We start from the raw sequence: 17235 nt of genomic DNA, 5'->3' as shown, positions 1-17235 counted from the left end.
ATATAAGCGAGAGGATGACATGGAAGAAAATGAGGAGCTCACAACCTCATATGCAAATTCAGAACCATCACTTCACAATGCACCTATTACTCCTGCTGAGAACACAGGTAATGCCCATGGTGCTACACTCACGGAAGGTGAAAATTGTCTTAATGTACTAAATTTTTCCACAAACCATGCTATCATAGAGCAATTGTTAGTGGAACCCTCTCTTGATTTATCTTTGTCCCATGATAATTTGCTTGATGTTCCTTGTGATAAAGATGAATTAGTTGATGATGCTTCAGTTTTCCATATTTTGGAACCAATTACTTATGCTGAACATAAACGTTTGCTTCCCATTGCTACCGAAAAAAGAAAAGAAATTATTGTATTCTTCAAATACTTTGGGTTATATTGAGTTTGATACTTTATATGCTCTTAGTAGTTTAGAAGAGAAACTTAAATATGTTGAATTGTCATGGTTGTCTACTTGTACATATCACTTTATTGGCAAATATAATTGTAAAGGAGAGTATATGGTGCATCGTGTCTATATTTGTTCAACTCTGAAATCTCCTTTCATTGTGCAAAAATATGATCAACTAGAGGGCACCGATAGCGATAATGTTGTCATGTCGAAATCCCCAAGTTTTGTAATGAGGCAACAGGTTAAATTTCAAGAAGGGGAGCAATGTTGGCTACTACCGACAACTTGTCCACTAGCTAAGCTCAAACCGAGGACGGTTTGTTGTCAAGAAGGGGAGGATGATGAGGACATGGCACCTTCGGATACGAACAATGATTATAAGGTGCGCTCGTTCCTACATTTGTATAGTGGCTTTGGTTATAATTTACTTGGTTCCACATGTACATGTCACTATTTGATTGTAGGTTCAAATGTGTATCATAATGGAAGTTCATCAAAGTTGAACTTTCGGCTCATCGGCAGCCCGACAGTGCCTCATTGGGAAGGCCATAACTCATCCATTCGGAGTGCGATTGAGGTCAATGAGCACTTGATGGAAAGCTTGTTTGATAAGCTTTCAAATTGATCTGGTCCCATCTCAATATCATGTCGGCAAGGCCTCCAAATCTCCAATATATTCTGTCGCTATTTCTGGCGGGAGCTACACTATCGTCATGGGCTTGTTAGACATCCTTGGGACCCAGGCCCAAGTTGGAGCACACCCCAAGAAGATGGAGAATGCCTAAGAGATGGCCTTGGACGTCCTCCTCCTTGGCCGCCACCTTAGGAGGCCAGCAAGGACGTCCAAGCCAAGCCAGAGGCCCAGTCCAATCCGAGTTCGAGTCTGCCTCGGCCGTCAGGACCAGTCTGCAATAAAACGGACGCCCAAGACGCATCGAAACTCTATCTTTGATGATCCACATATGGATGGAAAGATAATTTCATAAGGAAACCAATGGAAGTGGTCCCACATCAAAATTCCATCAGAATCAATGGGAATCGTCGAAACAAGTTGACATCCAGAATCTGTCACGGCATTGCGTCATCGTCTTTTGGGCCGTTGGGCCTTGTAACGTGTTGGGGCACCTTTAGGACGTGAAGAGGGATCCTTGGATGTCCCTTAGGCTATATAATCAGTAGCCACCTCCTATATTAGGTTTTGGGGTTTTGCTTAGATTATTCTGTCAAGAAATAGTTTCATCGTTCTTCGGTTTGTGAGACCCCAACTCGTGAGATTAATCATACATCTGCAATTTGGTTGCGATCTTTCTTGTTCTTACTTGTGTTCTTCGTTGCGCAGGCAAGGATTAGCCTTCTTGGCAAGGTCAACCTGGTCCGTGACTCGATTGATAACCAGAGGAATTGTGGTGCTAAGATTGCAGGGTTCGATCTTTTGATCTGAAGCCGGATCGGTGTGTCATTCTCCACCACAACGATAGTTACCATCACCTGACGGAAGATCGGGATCCCCGTCTCCGTTACATGAGGATCTATATCTCTATAGATCCTTTGAATTAATGGTGCTATTTTTTGAGCCAATGATGGTATGTGGCCTGATGTGCCAAAATCAATCATCTGGTTCTGACCTTGCTCCATCGGCTGTTGCACATGTTGCACTGATGATCTAGGATTATACTATATCTGATTTGTAGTAGTACCTTGAGCTTGCTCAGATGAACTTTGAACTACCTAGACATCATCATTAATAGCTGGTGCTGCTCCTTGATGGCTGGTACCGGTTTGATTAGTCCCTTGAGTCGATGGATGTGGAATGTTGTAATAAGCCAGCACCATCTGATCAACAGGAAACCCATGAAACACCTCCTTCATGGTGTTGTGTAATGTGTCCAAGAAAGCTTCATTATGGCTTGATATGGCATCATAAACAGATTTGTCTATAGCTTCCGTGAAGAGATGCCTGTCTTCATCTTCAACCGCATCTGTCTGCCCGTGTAATAGAACTCTTAGTAGTGGATATTTCTGAACAATTGTATTGTCACGTGTTTTGGTGTAGGACAACAAACACTTGTTCTAAAATTTTTCTGTAGCTTTGCTGATGACATCTTTATCTCCATCAGTAGGTCTTCATAAGGTACCATAAGGATGTTGTTGTTATTGTAAGCCGCCATGACGATGTGGTGTCCCACCAGGCGTGCCAGAATGTGTGTTGGCATGAAATTTCATCCTGTGCCGAGGGCACACGAGCAAGCCGGAAGGGTCTGCTCGATGGAGATGTAGATCCGCCTGGCTTCAATGCAGGGGTGGTCGATCCTGCGCACTTCTCCCGAGACGTGCCAGTCAATTTGACTCTATAATTAACAAGGAGAGAAAGCTAATCAGTAATTTAAGGTGGAATATGCCGATGTTGCTAGACAGTCCCAAATGTGTGGCTCTGAGAGCCGATGTGGAAGGAGATCAACTAAATAGCTGATTCCAGCATACTCATAAGAATAAATCAGTTAAAACTCATGGAATTATGGAAGAAAAATTGGTTGTAAATCAGGATGAATATCGTTAAAACAAATACTGGTCAATGGGAATACGATGTCAATAATAATCAGTTTATGCTAAGCCAATGACTGTAGGTAACCAAATTCCCCTTTTTATATAAAAGAAACAGCTCATTATCATTTAACCATTTAATAGAGATAAGCCTAATGAACATATTAGATCTCATCTATCATTATGACCAGTGGGGCATGAGACGGAATCATGCAGGCCATAGAAACAGTGATAAACTCGACGACCCTAACTTATTACTAATATCAGTGGGGCATAAGGCATAATCATGCAGGTCGTAATACAATAATAAATCATAGGGCTAACACATCTTTTAACCTATCTTTACTTCAATGGTCTCATGATGTGAACTGTATGTGAAAGCACTCGATATCGGCTAAAACAGCCGATTCAGGCATAGCGCACAGTTAAAGTCATGCCCTATCAGGAACAGATCTTCCAGATAACGATCCCCACTCCACGATGCTCACAGTGGGGTGTGAGGCAGAATCACACAGGCCGTGATAACGGGCCATGGAACAATTCTTGTTAGCCAATAGATCTATTCAAGACCAGACATGCCATAACCGCACACTATGCGCGATCAAGATTGACATAAAACAGCCAATAAAACATAACCATCATTTAAAGTATAGATTAGATCAATTTAGATTAATAAACAATGGGCTAAACAAGATATAAGGCCGATCTAGATCAATCCCAATCGGGCGAAGTGATATTGCTGTAATTAAATAATCAATGAAAGCAATAAGCAACATCAGTAACTTAATGAATCTACCCGAAGGATGCCACCCTTAGATATAGCCGATAACTTGACCTTAATCTAGTTCGAGCAGTGGAGGTTGACCGGATCGATGTAGCCGTACTTGAACTAAACAAGAGTCGATAACTAGCTTATACCAGAGTCACAGTGGAGGTCAACCGGATCGATATAGCCATACGAACAGAAGTATAAGCCATGACGGTACTTACAAATAAGCCGGAGGTCGGCCGGACCGATACAGCCCTACTCACAGAAGAACTCGTCGAGATCTACTCTACTCCTACTTTTAAGGGGTGGCCAGACCCAAAAAAAGTAAATGACTTATATTTGATTGATTGTGTGTCCTTTACAATAGCCGGGGTCCAATATTTATACCCAGAGCCTAAACATGAATCCTACTCAAGCACGACTCGTTACAATCTTTGGCATAGAAGAAAACATTCCTAATTTAAGATAACTTGGACCCTAATCTTTCCCTTTTTGTAGAGTCCGATATGTAGTTTCCTAGCGTCAACCGTAGCTCATCATTGCTATATGTTGACGTCATCCAAAGAAATCTGATTCTAGAGTCGTATCTGAATCAGCTGATATTGATCCTTATGCAATCGATTCCTTGATGGGCACAATTTTGGAAGCCTCCAAATTCCCATGTTCTTCTCCCAAATTTTGGTGTAAACAGTTTCAGGACAGGAATTGCCCGAATGTCCAACATCTCCACAGACTTCTCAAGTCATGTGGGAATCCATAGCTTTGAGTGTCTCTTGGGCACTCACCTTCTCATAATGTTCTACTTGCTTTGCCAATAGATCCATCTTAGCTACAAGCATGTCAATTTATTTAATTGAATGCATACCTCGTTTACAAGGTTGGAGTCGATCGTCGCTCCATCCTTGGTTTGAGACCATCTTCTCGATCAGTGTCTTTGCATCTACAACACTTAGCGAAAAGAATGCACCACCACCAGCAGCATCTAAATGGCTCCTATCTAATAGCACTAATCCATAGTAGAAGTTCTAGATCAAAAGCCAGTCTTCCATGCCATGGTGTGGGAATGCAGAGACATACTCTTGCATTCGTTCCTAGGCTTCAGGAAATGATTCATCTGCTAGTTGTTGAAAACTAGAGATCTTATTGCGCAGAACATTAGTCTTCCCCCATGGGGAAAACTCAACTAGAAAAGCATTGGAACACTTATCCCAGGTATCTACAGTGTTGCGGTTAGAGTAAAACCATTGCTTAGCCTTTCCTAACAAAGAGAAGGGGAAAAGGCGAAGACGTATAGCCTCTTGGCTCACTCCCTTAATGGTGAATATGATACAAATTTCCAAGAAATGTTGGAGGTGAGCAATTGCATCCTCGTGGCCTTTCCCACAGAATGGACTAGCTTGAACCATCATAATTAACGCTGGCTTTAGCTCAATGTTAGCATCCCCATTGATAACATTGGGTTCGGTGGCTACATTAGTAGCCGAGGGTGCAGAAAAATCACAAATGGACTTACCGCCCATGGTCGTGGAGGGCAGTGATAGGATATGAGGAAAACAAAGGATAAACTACTTAGGATAACTAAAAACAAGCTAGCTAACAAATTTAGCCTTATAAATTTGATGCCAGTTGCCTTCCTCGGCAATGACGCCAGAAATGCTTGTTGATACTTCTTAAAGACTATTGGTGGATTCCGCAAGCGCACAAAACTATTACGTAGCACTTCATTCGGTGAGTACCGAGTGTCGAATTTATATTTTTTCCCACGGGAAGGCGGAAGGCTAGAATGTATATAGGACTAGGATTTGTTAAAGGTAGGTCTAAAGTTGATCCTAGGTAGGTGAACTATAGTGAAGGTTGGGTGTGAACTACCTAAACTAACTACTAAATACAAGCTAACCAGAGATAGCTAGGTGGGAGAACAAGCGATATATCTTTTTAGTAACTAAGGGTAAACAAATAATTAGGAGAAATGCAATATTACTTCGAGGCACATCCCGCCTACCAACTAGGAGAGTTAAATAGACAAGGTCTACCATGAACCCTATGATTTAATAACTAGACCTATCATGGTGGAATACAGAGGATGGACAAGGCTGTCACCACTTGCCACCTACCACAATCTATCCAGAGGCCTAGCTGTATCCACAGGTAATGTATAGCTTAAGCACCATGCTTAATCTATAAACTTACTACTTCGATCCGAGCTCCGATGAAATGAGATCAAAGCACCCTAACCAGAGGGTGGAACCGGTACTAATGAAAGACTACTAATAATAAGATAACCTATGCTACTAATGCCAAACAATAAGCACCTAAGCTCACTAATGACGAACACTAATGACTAAGTACTTAAAGCAAAGCAAGCAATACTAGAATAAAGTACTGAAATAAATACTAAATAAAGTAATGCAAAAATGAAAGAATTACAAAGGAGCTATACCAGACCTAGAAGACCCATCCGGACTCCGAGAAGCTCTGCTCTTGTTCTACTCTACTACTAGACTACTACTCTATAGCTAATGCTAAGCTAGAAAGCTAAGAGAATCTTGGAGAGCTTGGAAATGAATGGGGCATCCTTCCACCAAGCTCCACACCCACTATTTATAGTGTAGAGTGAGGGGAGGGGTACTTGTAGGTAGCAGGGAGGTTGGTGGCCATAGGGGACATCGAGCAGTGGCTAGGGGGCGCCGCCTGGCCCTTGGATGCATCCGCCTTTCATCCAAGGGCGATGGCTGCTCCTCCAAGGTGGTTTGTGGAGACAACACATGGTGAAACTTGGCCGGTAAGTCAGTTGGTGAAGCTCCATGTGACAATGGTCCCATGTTTCCATGGCCTCTCCATCATCACCATCATTTGAAACCGACTTAGATCAATGCTTCCTATTGGCTATGGAAGAGCTCCCACGGATCGGTGACATGGCAATGTGCCAAGTTGGCACCAGGTGGGGCCAGGCGGTGCTTAGGTGGTGCTGGCCTATGGGCCCAGGTGGCCCTGCCACATCCACTTGCTTCCTTGGTCCATGTTTGTCACTATTTTAGCCAAAATTTGCCATATTTCCTGTATACAAATAATTCTACAAGCACAAGTGGAACTAGGTGAAATTTAAACATAATTCTTCACATGTGATGATGATTTACCTCACTTTACCATGCTTTTGGGTGGAATGTTGATGGTCGAAATAGGTGTTAGTGACTGTCAACACCTACCCTCCTAATAGTGGAGTTCTACAAGCTGAACGACATCGAAGTAGAGCCAGTGTCGAGGGAGGAGCTGAGGACTATGGAGCTAGGTAAGCAGAGCATCCTCCTAGGCAAGTCACATGCCCAAGTCCAGCTTGGATGCATGGGCGGTGGTGTGGAGTAGAGATGGTACCTGGACTTTGGTGCTAGCAAACACATGACCGGCTCTAGGGAGGCAAGTTGGAAGGTAGCATGATGGGCTCGGTCAAGTTCAGCGATGGGTCGAAGGTGAAGATCCATGGTCACGGCACCATCATCTTCTGGTGCTAGAATAGAGAACACCACGCGCTGCATCCATCAGCTACGCTCGAGCATCGTCCGCATTGGTCAGCTGGACAAGCGTGGCTGTGAGGTGCTCATCAACAGCATCATGCTACGGATTCAGGATTGAGAGTGCTAGCTTCTTGCCAAGGTACAATGCTCATGAAATCATCTCTACATGCTTGATTTGGAGGTGGAGCAGCTGGTGTGCCTAGCGGCATGGCACATCGAGGAGCCATGGTTGTGGTATGCCCGGTTAGGCCACTTCCGATGCACTTGTGTGTCTAGAGAAGATGGTGCTCGGACTGCCACACACTAAGCACGCTGATGAGTTGTGTGACAGCTGCCTGGTGAGAAAGCAGAGGAGGCTATCCTTCCACAAGGTGGCCAAGTGTCATGCTAGGGACGTGCTAGAGCTCATCTGTGGTGATATCCATGGGCCACTCGCACCGGCTACGCATGGCAGGCGATGCTTTTTCCTGCTACATGTGGCTACAGCTCTTGACGAGAGAGCAAAAGTCTAGGAAGCAGCTGTGGGTTCTGTGGACCAATAGCGGTGGTGAGTTCACCTCTATGGAATTCGTGATGTACTATGTGGATCAAAGCATGGCGCGCCATCTCTCTATGCCATTCACTGTAGTAGAACGGAGTCGTGGAGCAACAAAACCTAATGGTGGTGGGCATGGTATGTAGTATGATGAAGGCCATGCACCTGCTAATAGAGTTCTGGTAGGAGGTAGTGAGCATGGTGGTGTTCATCATCAACTGCATGCCCACAAAGAGCTTGAAGGGCATGACACCATTCAAAGCTTGGTTCGAGACGAAGCCTGACGTCTCCTTCATGTGGACATTTGGGTGTGTCGGCCACATCAAGAAGACAAAGCCCATCCTCACCAAGCTTGAAGATAGGAGCACATCGATGGTGCTCCTAGGTTACAAGGAGGGTAGCAAGGCATATCAGTTCTACGATCCACGTGGAGACAAGGTGTTGGTCTCTCGAGATGTAGTGTTCAATGAAATGGTAGCCTAGGATTTGGAGGATCCAGGCACGAGGGAAACCAGTGGTGTCGGAGGCACTTTTGTAGTCAAGAACTTGGTCATCCATGGTGGTGGACATGCTGGAGCTAAGGAGCTATCAAGTCCAGCTATGGCAGGCTTGGACAAGTAGTCTCCACTAGTAGACGCATAGACACCACCATCCCATCTCTAGCAGGACAAGGGACCCCTCCACAGATGCCGGTGGAGTTAGCCAATCCACCGAGCGATCTAGGTGCGCACGTGGACACGCATCACAACAGTGAGGAGCGCTTCTACACCTTGGATGACCTCATTGGTGGCTCGGCTACTCTAGGCTTGGCCAACAAAATCCTCGACGATGAAGAGCTACTGCTGGTGAGAGTAGAAGAGCCACCCATGTTTGTAGAGGCCAAGCAGGACACAAACTGGTGGCAGGCAATGATTGAGGAGATGAAGGCGATCGGCGACAACCAGATGTTGGAACTCATCGACCCTCATTTTTGGATGCCATCCAATCGGGCTAAAGTGGGTCTACAAGGTCAAGCCAGACAAGCATGGAGCAATCGTCAAGCACAAACGACGCCTCATCTCTCGGGGTTTCGTCCAACACGAAGGAATCAACTTTGAGGAAGTCTTTGCGCTAGTGCCGCAGATGGAGTCTTTTCACCTACTGCTATCTCTAGCAGTGGCGAAGGTTTGGCGCATCCACCATTTGGATGTGAAGTTAGCCTTCATCAATGGCAAGCTAGCGGAGATAGTCTTTGTCAAGCAAGCTCTAGGATTCGCCGTCAAGGGAGCAAAACACAAGGTGCTTGGGTTGTGCAAAGCCCTTTACGGGCTATGGCAGGCCCCATGGGCATGGAACACAAGCTCGATGCCATGCTAAGTGAGCTTGGGTTCACGTGCTGCGCAACAGAGCACATGCTCTACACATGATGATGGGGAAGGCGGAACTCATCGTTGGCGTGTACGTGGACGACCTGATCATCACTGGAGTGCGAGCAGAGAACATCGATGCTTCAAGCGTGTGATGATGGCTTGGTTCCACATGAGTGACGTTGGCTAGCTCTCCTACTACCTGGCATCGAGGTGAAGTAGGGGAGCAGCTCCATCTCCATGGGTAGCATGCCTACATGGAGAAGTTATTGGAGTGAAGCGGCATGGTTGACTGCAAGCCATGTGTGACTTCAATGGAGGAGTGGCTGAAGCTATCGAAGAACAAACTGCAACAAAGGTGGATGAACAAGCTACCAGAGCATCATTGGCAGGCTGCGGTACCTGACTCACACACGGACTGACATCGCATTTGCCATGGGGTATGTGAGTCGATTCATGGAGGATCCCCAGGAGGATCACTGAGCTATGGTAAAGCGGCTACTGCGCTACATTAAGGGGATGGCGGACTAGGGCGTCATTTTCCCCAAGATCGGTGCAATTGGGCTATGGCTCTAAGAGCTTCAATGATGCAGGCATGGCGGGTGAAAGAGCACCTCCGGTATGCTCGTCTTCCTCGCCTCATCCCCAATCGCCTAGCAATCCTTGAAGCAAAAGGTGGTGGCGCTATCTACATGCGAGGCGTAGTATGTCACGGTGGCCACAACAGCGTGCTAGGCTGTCTGGTTGCTGGGCAAGCTGACCGGTGAGGCCCAGCTTTGATGGTAGACAGTCAGCTTGCCATGACTAGAGCAAACACATCGATGTCAAATACCAAGAATCCTATCCTCCATGACTAGAGCAAACACATCGATGTCAAATACCACTTTAGGATTGCATTGATGGAGGACAAATCATCCTCAAGTTTGTCAAACCGGTCGACAGCTGATGGACATCCTCACCAAGTTGCTCGGGCATCTTTGGTTCACTGAGCTGAAGAAGATGATTGGCATGATGGAGGTCAAGTCATTGGTTCAGCAGCAACATTAGGGGAAGAACTATGAGAAAATCTGCTGCTCCCCCTCTCTGTGAGTTAATATGGCACATGAATAGTAGATTGATTTAATGTGAACAAGAGGATACAACATATATATGCAATGATTGGTGTAGGGTTTATAGAACACACACAATAATGGAGATCCTTGCCTAAACTAGGAGATCAACTACTATAATACCAAAGGCAGCCTAGCCACCAAGCGTGGGAGCCTAGGCTCATGGCCAGCCCTATAGGTGCTAGTCTACTAGCCCCCGTAGTCAAATCATCAGCCACTCTGCATGTTTAGACTGGACTTGGACTCTGTGAACACTAAAGAGGGAAGCCCCTTGGTGAAGATGTCTACATACTATGAAGTGGTGGGAACATGCAGGACACAGATATCGCCAATGGCAACGCCCTCCTGGATGAAGTGAAGATCGATCTCAATGTGCTTAGTTTGTTGATGCTAAACTAGGTTGGAGGACATGTAGATTGCATTGATGTTGTTGTAGTACACCAATGTGGCACGCCGGAGGGGAGCATGGAGCTCCAGAAGAAGCTAGCGGAGACAAGTGGCCTCAGCAACCCCATTGGCCACTGTGTGATACTCGGCTTCAGCCCTGGATCTTGACATTGTGTTCTAGTGCTTGGAGGACCAAGAGATGAGGTTGTTGCTAAGAAACAAAGCATAGCTCGAGGTGGACTTGTGGGTGTCCGGACAACCAGCCCAATCAGCATCAGTGTAGACAACAAGATCAGTCAAAGTAGATGATCGCAGCAGGAGACCAAGGTGGAGAGTTCCTCAAACATAGCAAAGGATACACTTGAGGGCTGCAAGGTGAGGCTCATGGGGTTCATTCATATGGAGGCACACTTGCTCCACAACATAAGCAATATCTAGCCTAGTGAACATCAAGTACTATAAGGCTCCAACAAGACTGCAAAAATCTAAGGCGTCAGACACAGGGGCACTGTCGACTATAGCAACCTTTGGGTTGGTGTCGACTGGAGTGGAGCACGGCGTGCACTCTACCATCTCGGTGCGATCAAGAATATCAAGCATGTACCATCACTAAGAAAGGAGAAGTCCATCACCACATCGCTAAACATGCATACCAAGGAAGTGATGCAATTCACCAAGGTCTTTCATGGAGATCTCCTACTGAAGAGCTAAGATGATCTGCCATAGGAGATTGGGTGAGGAAGCTATGAGGATGATAGCATCAACATAGAGCAACAGGTAGGTAGTATCTAATCTGAGACGGTAGACGAAGAGTGAGGTGTCTGACTTGGCTTCAACAAACCCAAGGGATAGGAAGTATGCAGCCATCCAACTATACCAGGCACCAGGGGCCTACTTGAGGCCATATAGGGACTTGTTTAGGCAATAGACAAAGTCCGGATGACTAGAATCCTCAAACCTAGACGGCTACTGACAATACACTATCTCTGTCAGGTTGCCATGTAGAAAGGCGTTCTTCACATCAAGCTGATGAATAGGTTATCGATGAGAGAGAGCCAGGGAGAGCACCGTGTGAACAATAGCAGGCTTCACCATAGGACTGAAGGTCTCATCAAAGTCCACACCCGACCGTAGGGTGAAGCCACGGAGAACCAAGCACGCCTTGTACCTTTCTAGAGAGCCATCAGACTAAAACTTGTGCTTGAAGATCCACTTGCCAGTGACAATGTTGGCCCAAGGGGGGCGAGGCAGAAGGTCCCAAGTGTGATTCTGTAGAAGAGCATAGTGTTCCTCTTCCATAGCCGATCACCAATTGGGGTTAGCTAGAGCGCTATAGAATTTCTATGGCACCTATGTTAGAGGTGCAGCGTGGAACGCAGCAGGCATCCAAAACTCGCTCTTCAAACCCATGGCCATGGTGTGCTGATTGGTCACTAGAGGGACCGCAACAGCATCCTTGGGCAGTGGAGGAGTGGGGGCTGGTGGAGGCGGCGCGGCCGGTGCAGGAGGCTAGGGTCGGCGTGTGTAGTGCTAGGCAAAGAACACTCTGGCCAAAGAGGCGGAAACCTAGGTGGGCCCATGGGGTAGTGATGCCTATGATGGGAGACCTGCAGGAGACATCAATGCCTCTCGAAGTGTAGGCGGGATGTATAGTTGGCAAGTAGTGATGTCCCCACCACTAGCCGCGGTGGGTGCAGGCGGGTTGGGCACTGGAGAACCGTCAATGGCCACACGTAGCACGGGCGGAGGGCCTACCATGATCCTTGGTGAGCTCAACATAGGAGGGATGTAGAGCATGGGCACGAGCACTGGTGGATCAGCAGGCACTACTGCTAGTGTGGGCAACACAGGCACAGTCACTAAACGACCGACAGGGGCGCTTCTGGTGGCAGCAGTAGGGAGCGCCCCATGCATAGCCACTGAGGGGCCAACAGGGGCACTGGTGGTAGCTCCATGAGAGGTACCTATAGACAAAAACCTGTGTGATGGTCCAATAGGAATAGGCACAACGTCAGTAGCATCAAGAAACTTGAAGTCCATGGGAATGCGAGGACCATCGTGCTCGGCAAAAGGAAAAGCATTTTCATCAAAGATGACATGCTTGGAGATGATGACTCTATTGGAAGAGAGATCAAGGCAGCGATATCCTTTGTGATGAGCGGAGTAGCCAAGGAAGATGCACAGGATGGACCTAGGAGCGAGTTTGTGCGGAGCACTGGTGAACAAGTTTGGGTAACATTTGCAACCAAAGACTTGCAGGTGATCATATGTTGGAGGCTTGCCGAAGAGGGCAAGGTGAGGCATGGAAAGTTGGAGAGTCTTGGTGGGCAAGATGTTAATCAAGGAGGTCACCGTGGAGAGGGCCTCAACCCAGTAAGAGGGAGGCATGGATGCCTGAAAAAGTAGGGAGTGAACAACATTGTTTATGGAATGAATAATGTGTTCGACTTTACCGTTTTGAGGCAAAGTGTAGGGGCAAGACATGCGAAGGTGGATGCCTTGGGTGACAAAGAAGTTATAGGTGCTAGAGTTGTCAAACTCTTTCCCGTTATCGCACTGGACAGCCTTGATGGAGACACCAAATTGAGTGGAGGCATAGGCGATGAAGTGAGTGAGAGTATTGAAAGTGTCAGATTTAAGGTGTAGAGGAAAAGTCCACAAATAATGAGCGCAATCATCAAGTATAACTAGATAATATTTGTATCTAGAAATGCTGATAACTAGGGATGTCCACAAATCACAAAGAATAAGATCAAACTTGATAGACGCACGAGAGGTGCACACATTTAAGGGCAGATGAACATGATGCCCTAACTGACAGGCATGACATAAGCCTAAACAATCCTCAATCTAACAAGAGACACTAGACGCAAGCTTCGACAACACCTCATGACCAGGGTGGCTGAGACGCCGATGCCACAATGGAGAGGTAGCCCAAGCCACAAGGGAGTGTGCTATAGGAAGCCGCAGAGGGTATAGCGGTCTGGAGCTATTGCACCTAACGATCTCGGTCCGGGACGGAAGAGCCTTCATAGAACAACCAGCAGGGTCAAAATCAATAGAGCAATTATTGTCGGTAGTAAATTAGCAAACAAAGATGAGATTCTTAATAAGTTGTGGTGACACATGGACATTATTAAGTAAAGCGTGTGGAAACTCTATGTTTCCAATAGCAGTGATAGGAAGAATAGAGCCATTACCGATGATAGTAGATGAAGGAGTAGGATATCGCGGGAAACGAACATGTGAAAGAGAGGTGGACTGAGAGGTCATATGTGAAGTAGTACCTAAGTCAAAGTACCACTCATTGGCCTGAGAAGGAGTCAGTGACATCATGCTGAAGGCAGAGGTGAGGGCCGAAGGATCCCATTAAGAGAGGCCGGTCATAGGGTTGTAGTAGCCTAGCGCGACCCACTAACCAGTGTCGTCGATGGTGGCAGGTGCAGCAACATGTTGCTGCTGAGTGACGAAGGCCTACTACTGTAGGGGAAGGAGGGCCTGCTGCTATGGATGTAGAGAGATGGGTGCCAATGGAGGATGAGGGCCACCCAGCCATATCTAGATCGACCCCATCCAGGGATTGTAGGGGGCGGGCCAGCTCCTGGCGTCGGCCTGCAGCTACAAAGTGGTAGCCTACTGCTGTGGCGTGCCAGCAGGGCACGCCGACCTTGGCTGACCATGGGCACACTGCCACTACCACCCTTGCCACCACTGCCACTCTTGGTGCGGTGATTGTTGTAGGACTTGGAGCCCCCACCAGCACCCCAGAGCTCGTGCCGGATAACGCAGGGGCAGGGCTGGGAGAGCTTGATGTGGTGGAGGTGGTGAGAGCGGTGGCAGGGGCGTCTCCTTCTAGTTCTCTAGGGTGAGCTCCTCAAGGATGAGGTCATCATGGGCCTCCAGGAAGGAGGGGAAGGGCTGGGCACGATGGAGGAGGGCCTCGACGTGTCTGAAGCGCTCGTTGAGGCCGCAGACGACGTTGAGGACGAGGGTGCGATCAGTGATGACCTCACCAAGGGCCATGAGATCGTTGGCCATCTTCTTTGGGCGGTAATAGTAATCGGTGATGGAGATGTCGCCTTGGATGAAGTTGCAAAACCATGTCTCAAGATGGATGGTGTGCGCCTCCCTGTTGCCGAGGAACTGAGACTCGACGGTGAGCCAGGCGTGCCTAGCAGTGGAGCCCTGGGTGGAGATGATCTCGGTGAGATTGTAGGTGAGTGTGGCGACGATCTAGGACTTGACACAATCCATCCGAGCCCAGCCTGGCAAACGTGGTCCTGAAGAGAGAACTTGCCAAGGATGAGCATGAATTGATCACGCCAACAATTGAAGTTATCGGAGTTGACATCGAGGACGGTGGTTACATGATTCTGGATGTTGTTGACAGCGACCGCCTAGCCATGGAGCTGTAGGAGGGCAACAGCATCATGAAGAAGCATGGCGGTGTGGAGGTCGGCGGTCGGCGCCGGTGCACCTCCTAACACGGCGCCGGAGGATCCCGGAGCGGCAATGGCAGTAGCGGCCGCGCGTTCCTTGGTTGAGTGCGCCAAGGCATCGCTGGCATGCTGGGCAGCGACGTCGCGATCCTTGGCAGCGGCCGCGGCCTCCTCCTTGGCCTGGAGAGCGCGTGCCAAGGCAGCATCGTGCGCGTCCTGGCGCTCGCGTTCAGGGCACTGAGCGCCGGCGGTGGCCTCATTAGCCTGGTCACTGGTGGTAGATGGAGGTGTTGCAGGCATGGCGACGCTGCACGGCGAGAGGGCAGCGCGCGAGTAGGTAGGGCAGTAGAAGAAAAGACCTAACCTAGGCGGCTAATACCATGTGAGTCAATATGGCACACGAATAGTAGATTGATTTAATGTGTACAAGGGGGTACAACATCTATAGGCAAGGATCGGTGTAGGGTTTATAGAACACACCCAATCAATGGACATCCTTGCCTAATCCGGGAGATCAACTACTATAATACCAAAGGCAGCCCAGCCACCCGGCGTGGGCGCCTAGGCCCATGGCTAGCCCTATAGGCGCTAGTCTAACACACTCTTTGCTTTTGCTGCAGCAGTAGGGTTGGCACTCGGTCAACTCTGCTGACTACTGTTGAGGTATGGCAATAGGCCATCACCTCTTAGTACAAGATTGTACACTAGATAAGTAGTGGCATACCTCAGCCATGGTAGTTGTTGAGGCTGATCTCAGCCATGTATTAGTAGTACATGTAGTAGGTGTACTAGTATACCACGTAGAGGTACTAGTAATGTGTATATAAGACTAGGAAATGTAATGAAGAAAATCAGTTCAGAGCAGCAAACATTCAGAGTTTCTGTGTGCTCGTGTGCTCCGTTCTCACCCCTTCTTCTACCTCTAGCCGTGGTGTGTGTGAGTGTGCTGGTGAGCTGATTGCTCACCTGTGCAGGGGATTTCTGTTCCAACAATCTACAAACTTACATGATCAAATAGTAGACACTTGTAGAACCTCTGCCCTAAGCTCTGCAGCTTGCTCGATACCCGGCCACAAAGGTTGCACTGCACCAATGGAAGGTTCCCTTGAGCATCTCTGAATGCCGAAAGAGAGGGCGGGCCTGATGCTGACGCAGATTGAGAACTCGCCGCCATCCTCCACCTCTACTAGCCCTCTAGTGGCTAGGGTTTCAACAAGGACCAGATGAGAGGAATTAGAGAAGGACGAAGAGTGAGTGGTTTTAGGAGGAAGAAGACAGCGTGAGAAAGGGAGAACGACCGGCTAGGGTTAATGGGTTTGGTCAGACCGCGTTGGCCGAGCTAGGGGCAAAATCGTCCACTCAAAGAATCTTCTTCCTCCAGAAACAACGAAAATCATATTCTATTGCGTGAGGCGTGTTACAAAACAAACGTGATCCAATAATGGCACTCGACAAAGTTTGATGTTGGTAGTGTGATGTAGATAAAACCATGTTTTTCCAATGTCCCAGAGCAAAATTTGCCTTATTTCTAAAACTAGCGAGGGGAACAAGGGGAAAGAAGTTGAGGCCAGCCCCTCTCCCACCAACCAGCAAGGTTGCCGAAGATGGGGGAGGGAACGGGCCAGATCTGGGTGGCCCAAGTGAATTGAGGAAGAAGGTTGAGTCTCCCAGTCGCTCTCCACTTGTTGCTTGCCTGATTTGTGTATGCTTGTTACATGGTGTCATCTACAATGAACGAGAATTGAGATCAGCCAGTTGTGAATTTAGTGGGTCACATAGCTAGTGATGTTAGTGATAGAGTCCCCGTAGCAGGTGTCCTGTCAATCAACCAGGGATATTTTGTTCTTAGAGAAATTGGCAAGAAAGATGCAAGAAATTGGCAATTGAAAAACAGAAGTTTGCACTAAAGACTTGTGGGTAATGGCAAGTGAAGTTAAAACTTATTCTATAATTAGAAGGAAGGCTGTTTTTTACTGGCTGAAAAATATGCTCGAACTATAGACGATTTATCGAGATCATTCATTTATATGTCATTGAATTCAAGGTATTCTCTCACGTTAAATTGGCAGGTAAACTTTTTGAGCAAGCTCGTTGCTCTTAAACCTGGGAAGGCATTGGAAAGGATGATAAAGGATGTTATGAATGGCAGAGGGGAAGGTGCTGATAACATTGAACCAAGTGCTGCTTC

The 17235-nt window shown here is 47.5% G+C and overlaps 1 non-coding gene and 1 pseudogene across 1 annotated transcript; both read left to right on the top strand.

Annotated features, from left to right (window-relative positions):
• The window catches only part of LOC136480049 (protein PEP-RELATED DEVELOPMENT ARRESTED 1 homolog, chloroplastic-like), a 119795-nt pseudogene that overhangs the window by 100412 nt on the left and 2148 nt on the right, over positions 1-17235 (top strand).
• LOC136484476 (small nucleolar RNA R71) lies at positions 4767-4873 on the top strand. Its single transcript, XR_010765995.1, has one exon. It is a non-coding gene; the product is annotated as a small nucleolar RNA R71 (small nucleolar RNA).

The sequence above is a fragment of the Miscanthus floridulus genome, chromosome 9, assembly GCF_019320115.1.
Source record: "Miscanthus floridulus cultivar M001 chromosome 9, ASM1932011v1, whole genome shotgun sequence".
NCBI lineage: Eukaryota > Viridiplantae > Streptophyta > Magnoliopsida > Poales > Poaceae > Miscanthus > Miscanthus floridulus.
Note: the sequence above shows the minus strand (reverse complement) of the source record. Positions and strands in the feature narration are given on the sequence as shown.